The sequence below is a fragment of the Pteropus vampyrus genome, unplaced genomic scaffold, assembly GCF_000151845.1.
Source record: "Pteropus vampyrus isolate Shadow unplaced genomic scaffold, Pvam_2.0 Scaffold18, whole genome shotgun sequence".
Classification (NCBI taxonomy): domain Eukaryota; kingdom Metazoa; phylum Chordata; class Mammalia; order Chiroptera; family Pteropodidae; genus Pteropus; species Pteropus vampyrus.
The window spans coordinates 3,730,229-3,738,124 of NW_011888799.1; positions in this window are offsets into that span (position 1 = coordinate 3,730,229).

Sequence of the window (7,896 nt, forward strand, 5' to 3'; positions counted from 1 at the left end):
AACATATCCTATCCTGCAGACCCAGGTTTGTCTCTAGTGCTGGGCGCAAGCCCCTGTTGGTGGAGATGTGTAAGGACCCCAGGTTCAGCCCTAGCCAGCCTACACTGGTCTTGCCCTTTGCGGTCAAGCCTCTGCCTTCTCACCTATAGTAGCTGCATCCCTCAGTGTCATTCTCTGAGTCTGGGTGTCTGCCTAAGTCACAGTAGCTTCAACTTACTGACGGCCCACTGTGTGCCAGGCCCTGGGCTAGGCATTTTGTGTGCACTGCCTCTAATCTTCACAGCAACCTGCTAGGTGGGTGTTCCTTACTCCCTTTTTTCAGATGAGAAACAAGTTCAGAGTGATTAGCAATTTTTCACATGTAATTTCTGCCACCCAGTGTTTCTCAAAGATTGTCCCCCATGATACTAATGGGTGGAAAAATAAAGAAAAATTCATGGGAAACAAATAAAGAAGAGTTTCCACAGTGATAAATCTTAGAAAACACTGGATTAAATAAAGCAGGATTTTCATATCAGGATTTCTCAGAACGTTTGAAACACTCATGTGCACTGCCACCCTGCAAGTGGCGAGGAGCATATAGGGAACACAGCATTTCACAAACTTATTTGACTTTGGAACCTTCTTTTCAAGGAGTACCTCACAGGACATGGCTTGGAATATAATGCCTTCAACCCACAAAACATCAAGACTAGTCTGACTGTTCTGACCAGGAATGTCCAAGAGGTGGGAGGGGACAAGTGCCAAGCATCTCCAGTATGTACTCCATTTGCTCTAACAACAACTTAATGAAGGATGACTCATTATTCTCATTCAGATGGGGAAACTGAGGCTCATAGAGGCAACGAGATTTGTCCTGTGCTGCCCCACGGATGTTTAGAGCAGGTGGAGTGTGACTCTTCACCATGATGACAAGGGTGGAAACAACGATGGGGGCTCCTTGGGAACTTGGAGGCTGACCTGTGGCCTTTCAGGGAGGAGCTGAGAGTGATGGTGAGGCTGTGCCCAGCCTCTGAGAGACGCCTCCCAACTCTGACAAACACCTACGGTTGTTTACAGCCCACCACACTCCTGCAGACCACATTCTTGGGATGCTCCTGCAGTTTTAATTAAATGCTATGTATGGTGGCTCATTAAGGAGAAAACTGTTGTTCTATTTCTAAGTAATCTCAGGACTCCTCACTATTTTTACTGCTCCAACAACATTGCAGAAAATTTTATAGTATTTGAGTTTAGTATTTTCTCTGAGCCTGGCAGGATCTCCAGGCTGGGGTTGAGAGAACAATCTCTCTGCTCCAAGGACTCCTCATTGCTGCACCGTGGATCTACCTGCCTCAGGCCCCACCTCTACCTGGGCCTCTAAAACACCCTCCCATCAAGGTCAGCCTTCTCATTACTTGCTTGAAGTTCTCTTTATCCAAAGAAATTTGCCTCACTTTGGAGCTCCAATACACACCATTTGGCAGTTTGTTCCATGTTTTATTCCCAGTGCTTTTCTGTGAAACAGCCTATTAACAATATTGGCTTATCCTGACACAGCACTTACCATGAACTGGGCTCCTAACCTATATTAACTTGCGGGATCCTCACAGCCAACCTATAAGTACTGTTATTATCCCATTTAACAGATGAGAAAACGGAAGCAAAGGGAGCTTAAATCATGTGCCCAATATCACAAACTACTAATCGGTGAAGCCAGGATTCAAACACAGGCAATATTTCTGCTCTTAACCACTATTTCATTCCATCTGCTAATAAACTCCAGGCCTGCTCTTAGTAATGACGGCTTGATTGGCTCCTACCTATGTCTCCAACCGTCACCTGACCCTAGATTCCCATTACCTGGATTGGCATCACCTATAGCAGGTTGTATTTTCCAAAGATGATGCAACAGTATGTCTCATCTCACATGCTCTTCCGGGACCTTCCCACTTCCTCTCCTCCCTGAACCCAAGCAGATCTTTGCAACTGCCTTGACCAACAGCGTATAGATGAGTGACACCATCTCAAGCTAGGTAACAAGAATGCCATGCCTTCCTGTCTTCTCTTTAGGGATTCAACTGTCATTTATGAGGAAGCCCAAATAATCCCCAGAGAGACCCATGTGGGAGGAGCTGGGACTCCAGCAAGCTCCTGTATGACAACCAGCACCAACACACCAGCCAGGTGTGCCACTTTGAAAGTGATCCTCTAGTCCTAGTTGAGTCACCCCAGCTAATGCTATGGGGAGCAGAGGCAAGTTCCCACCAAGCCTTACTCAAATGTCAGATTTCTGAGCAAGATGAATGATTATTGTCATTCTCACCAGAACACCTCTGCACCTGTCTCTTGAGGCATTTGGTGACTCTGGGTGGTCGTCCCTGATGCAGCTTATTTTACTACTGGGTTCTGTCTGCCAGACCAGACCTCCTCCAGGCTTCTTTGTCTCCACCATTCCTGCTCTATGTAATAGAGAAGTAGAATGGCCAATGCTTTTCCATCCACCCATCTCACTGCAAGGAACAGGACACTATGGACTGAATCCAGCTGCCACCTATTTTCCCAGCAACCAAGATCTAGTCTCTTCATACCAAGGACCCAGTTTTCTAGGTGATGAGGTTGATTCCAATCTATTTTCTAGTTTACAAATTCTCACTTCAGTACTGCTTAAATCTGCTATTTGCTCCTTCTACGGAATTTTTTATTTCAATTATGTTTCCATTTATGGAAGTTATAGTTATTTTGCCAATTGTGCAGTCAGTTTTGAAAGCTCTTCATTGCTTCATCATACTTTCAATCCCCTTTTAATTTTTAAGCATATTAAACACACTAGTTTTTTACTCAGTATCTGATGATTACGATAGTTTTTATTTTTGGTAATCTGATTTTTCAATTTGTTTTTTCTAATAACTCTTGCTCATGGTGATTTGTTTCCTTGTGTGTCTAGAGATTTTAAACCGTGAGCTCATGTTGTTTGCAATTTTATCTGTGAGAATGCTTTAAGTTCAGTATGTTCCTGAGAAAAATATTTTTGTTTGCTTCTGCAAAGCTCCTGGGGGCACAACTAATCTGGACTCACTGACACATTTCACATAGTTTTTTTTTTTAGATTAAATATGAAGCTCCAAGGACAAGCCACCATAGCCACATTTGGATTTTTCCAGGTGGCTTAGGTCCACTTTTTCTGCCTTAATAGAAGTATTTTGAAAGAAAAGTTTGCACTCTTATTCCAGTGCCTGCATTTTAACCTGAGTTTAGTTTTCCTAACCGCTTCTTTGTCACTAGAGGTACCCAAGACAACCTTAGGGAGCAGGGTACCTGTGGAGGAGAAGAGGCCACTAGAAATGGAGGAGTAAGAGTTAAAAGATCCAAAGGAAACAAAAGATAAATATTTTTATGAAAAAGAAAAACTGGGTTTGTATTCATTGACAGAAAAAGATTTCATGTAACTAGCAACTATGGTTTTTTCTAAACCATTTAGCAATTCTCACTGCTATATCAATAAGTTAATTACCACTGAATTTTATCTTTTCTTGAAAATACATTCCTCAATCTGACAACAATTGATTAACATGTACTTTAGTTACAACAGGTCTTAAGAAGCAATTCTCAAGAAACCCATTGCTTCGGATATCTGAATTAACTGCAGTCTTTCGGTTTTTCAGCATTCTTACCCAGCTGGCTCATCTGCACGTGTGTGGCTTGACAACCTCTTTATTATAGCTGATGTATTCATTAGCTGTTGCTACAATTAATACCATTTAACAAACCACCTGAAAAACCAGTGACTTTAAACCATGAACATTTAAAAAGTGGGTCCATGATTTAGACTGGGCTTAGCTGTGTGATCTTCTGGCCTCATCTGAATTTATCCACATGTCTGGAAGTGAATTGGCTGATACAGGCTGGCCTTGTTTAGGAGGACTGGGATGATTTGGTTCTGCTCCACATGTCTTTCATCTTCCAGCAGGCTGGCCTGGGAATGTTCTCATGGAGGGAAGAGGTTCAAGAGGATTTTTTAAGGCCCAGCTTTGTCTCACCTATGAATATCCCATTGGACAAAGCCAGTCACATGACAAGCCCATAGTCAAGGGATGGATAGAACTTCACCCAGGTGAGAACACACAAAATAGTTATATGGAAAAGGGTGTGAATACAGAAAGTGGTAAAGAATTGCAACCAAATGATGCCATCTATCACAGCTGGTGTCCAGGCAGTCTTCTGCAGGAAGCATGTGAGGCAGCTGGTTTAATGGGCCATCAGGTGTCCCTCAGGCACTGGGATGGACAGAACTGTTATTCTTCTTCCTCAATTCTATTTGGTCTTTGGCTTCGGAGTGGAGTTGTCTTACTCTCTCCCTACACTCCTGCCCCTGGTGAAAACTATGGGTAACACAATTTTAGTTTTCAGTGGCCACCTAGGAAGGCAACAGACCAGCAGGGCCAATCTTCCTGGGGCCAAAAAATCCACTCCTGATTCAGGCCAGAGAAGCTACTCAGGTCTCTGGATGTATTGCTGAAAATAAAATGTGGCTGGAGTTCAATCACTTATAAACTGAACATCATTTCCTGTTTAACTGAAGATATCTTAAATAGATGACCCGGAGAAAACCTATCAAATCTTCCGCTTGTCAATACCATGCCAAGGAAAGAAACGTAAATCAGAGAGCATTTATGAGAAATTGTGCAAGGATGCTGCAAAGCTCAAGGTCAGGGGCCAGGCCATCCACTTGCCTTCTATGCACCCAGAGCACACACTAGGGCTGGGACATGAGTTATGTGCTTAATTAGTGACCACTGGCCTTGGCTTCATAAGCAGAGAACACACTCGTGACATTATGGTGCAAAGATTAGGGCCAAGTGGGTATAACCTGGGAAAGGAGACCCTCAAGGACTTTTGCTCTGAATCTTTCATATAGGGTATATTTGTCAGAACTATCATGAGAACAAGTGTCTGCAATCTAACTCAAGGTAGCTTTAAAAAGATGGGGGATTTATTGCTTCATGTAACCAAATAACTTAGGCTGGACTCAGGAATACCTGGAATCAAAAATTTGACTGTCAGTAGCTCTGTCTCTTCCCTTCTCTCTCCTCTGCTTCCCAGCTTTTCTCTGTGTAAACTCTAATCTCATTGACCTTTTTTCTTCAGGTTGCAGGTGGAGGGTGGGGAGACCACCTCACAGATGTCAGCTGACCAAAGAGGAAAGGGTTTTCTCTTATGAAATCCTGTTTAAAAATCCTAGGAAAGGTTTCTGATTGGCCAGGCCTGTATCATGTGCTCAATGCTAGGCTGATGTTTGTACCTGGAGTTGGGGGTGCTGGGTAGGAATGGGGTCTACGATTAACAGTTCCCACCAGAACCATATGGTTTGCAGGAGCATTTCCAGAAGATAAGGATACTATCCTGGGCAGAACTAACCATAATGTCCATCACAGAGGGCAGAATCAATCTAATATAAGGGACAACTTTGCAGGCAGGGTCTTACCTATATGTCTCACCTAGCTTATGGATGATGAGCACAGGTGTGAATTTTAACTCACCCTTTTCCTGAGGGGAGCCTGGACTGAGATTAGTGAAACATTAATAGGGCAAAGTAGACAGGAACCATCATTTTCTTTTTTTTTTTTAATGAAATTTGCTTTTAGTCTTTTCTCTATACATTTATACATATATAATTTAAAACAAAAGTTGGGATCACATTGCTTTCTGTAATTTCTGCAGTTTGAATTCTATCTTATTTATAGAGAACATCATATCATGAGCAAACTATTATACTGTCAAGTATTTTCAAAAACATCATTTTTAATAGTTCACAATGTTTCAGCAAGTGAATTAACTATAACTTATTTAACCAATCTCTGAACATTTAGATTGTGTCCAGTATTTTACTGTCATAAAATATAGTTTGTTGAAATCCTCAGTAAGAACTTTTTTCCCTGACAAGGATTATCTCCTTGGAATGCATTTCTAGGGTGCAATTACTGCATCAAAGGACATGAAAAGTCCTTTATTCTCTAGAAAGCTTGGACAACCTTTTTTTTCTTTACATTGTACAATTCAATGAGTTTTTTCAATTATAGTTGGCATACAATAATATACCAATTTCAGTTGTACAACCTAGTAATCAGAGATCCGCATAACTCACAAAATGGTCACCCTACTAAATCTAGTTCCCCTTTTCTCCCTTACATATTTATTATAACATTATTAACTATCTTCCCTATGCTACATTCTACATCTCCATGTCTATTCTGTGACTATCCATTTGTACCTCTTAATCCCTTTGCCTTTTTTTCCCACCCTAACCCCATTCCCACCTAGTAGCCCTCAAAATATTCCTTGTATCTAAGTTTATTTCCGCTTTTGTTGTTGTTGATGATGATTTTGTTCTTTAGATTCAACATGTATGTGAAATCATGTGATATTTGTCTTTTTCTATCCTTCTCATCTCATTCAGCGCAATACCCTCTAGGTGCATCAAGGTAATATCTTTCTCCATCCCCTTTCTTTTAGTCTCTATGTGTCTTTTAATCTGAAATGAGTCTCTTGTAGGCAGCATATATAGGGGTCTTGTTTTCTTATCCATTCAGCCACTCTATCTTTTGGCTGGAGTACTTAATTCTTTTTCATTTGAGGTACTTATTGATAGGAAAGTAATTATTACCATTTTTTATTACTGTTTTTGATACCTTTTTTTTGTTTTCTTGAAGAAGTCCCTTCGACATTTCCTGTAATACTGGCTTAGTGTTGATAAATTCCTTTAGCTTATTTTTGTCTGAGAAGCTCTTTATCCGTCCTTCCACTCTAAATGATAGCTTTGCTTGATAAAGTATTCTTGGTTGTAGATCCTGGGTTTTCAGTACATGGAATATTTTCTGCCAAGCCCTTCGGTCCTGTATGGTTTCTTTTGAGAAATCAGCAGCTAGTCTTATGGCTGCTCCCTTGTAGGTAAGTAACTGCTTTTCTCTTGCTGCTCTTAATATTCTTTCTTTGTATCTCACCTTTGGCATTTTAAGTACAATGTGTCTTGGTTTGAGCCTCTTTGAGTTCCTCTTTCTGAGGACTCTCTGAGCTTCCTGGGGTTGTATGTGTATATCCTTCACCAGGTGAGGGAAGTTTTCCATTATTATTTCTTCAAATAGTTCTTCAACATCTTCTTGTCCTTCAGGTACTCCTATGACAAATATTTTTATATTTAATAGTGTCCCATAGGCTCTTAAATTATTATGATAGCTTTGGCTTCTTTTTCCTTGCCATTCTTATGAGTGTCCTCAGCTTCCCCCTCCTCTATATTGGTGGTTCAATCCTCTTCTTTATCCATTCTAATTTTTTTCCCTCTAATATACTCTTCATCTCAGATAATGTGTTCTTCATTTCTGACTGGTTCCTTTTTATAATTTCCATTTCCTTTTTTATGTTTTTTATCTTTTTGTTAAAATTACCATTTAATTCATCTATACTTCCCCTAAGTTCATTGAGCATCTTTATAACCAGTGTTTTGAACTCTGCATCTGTTAGATTGCTTGACTCCATTATTTCTGGATCTCTGTTCTGTCCTCTCATATGATTTCTGTTTCTTTGTCTTCCCATTTTGGTTGCCTTTCTGTGTCAGTTCCTACGTACTAAGCAAAACTCCTAAATCTCCCGGGTTTATTAGTGTGGATTTGTGTAGTAGGTGTCCTGAGAGGGGTTCAGCTGTGGTCCAAACAGCTCAAGCCTCTACCCCTCCAGGGCTATCTGTTAAGATTCAGCCAGCAATCCCCAGATGCTGTGCTTATAGTTGCCTCAAAAGACCACACCAGAAACCAAGGCCAGTTGCCACCAGTGTGAGTCTAGACATTGCTCAACAAAGAGCACCTGACTTGCTGAGGATACACCAGGATTGGCTTGGGTAGGGCCGCGATTTGGGGGAAGTGG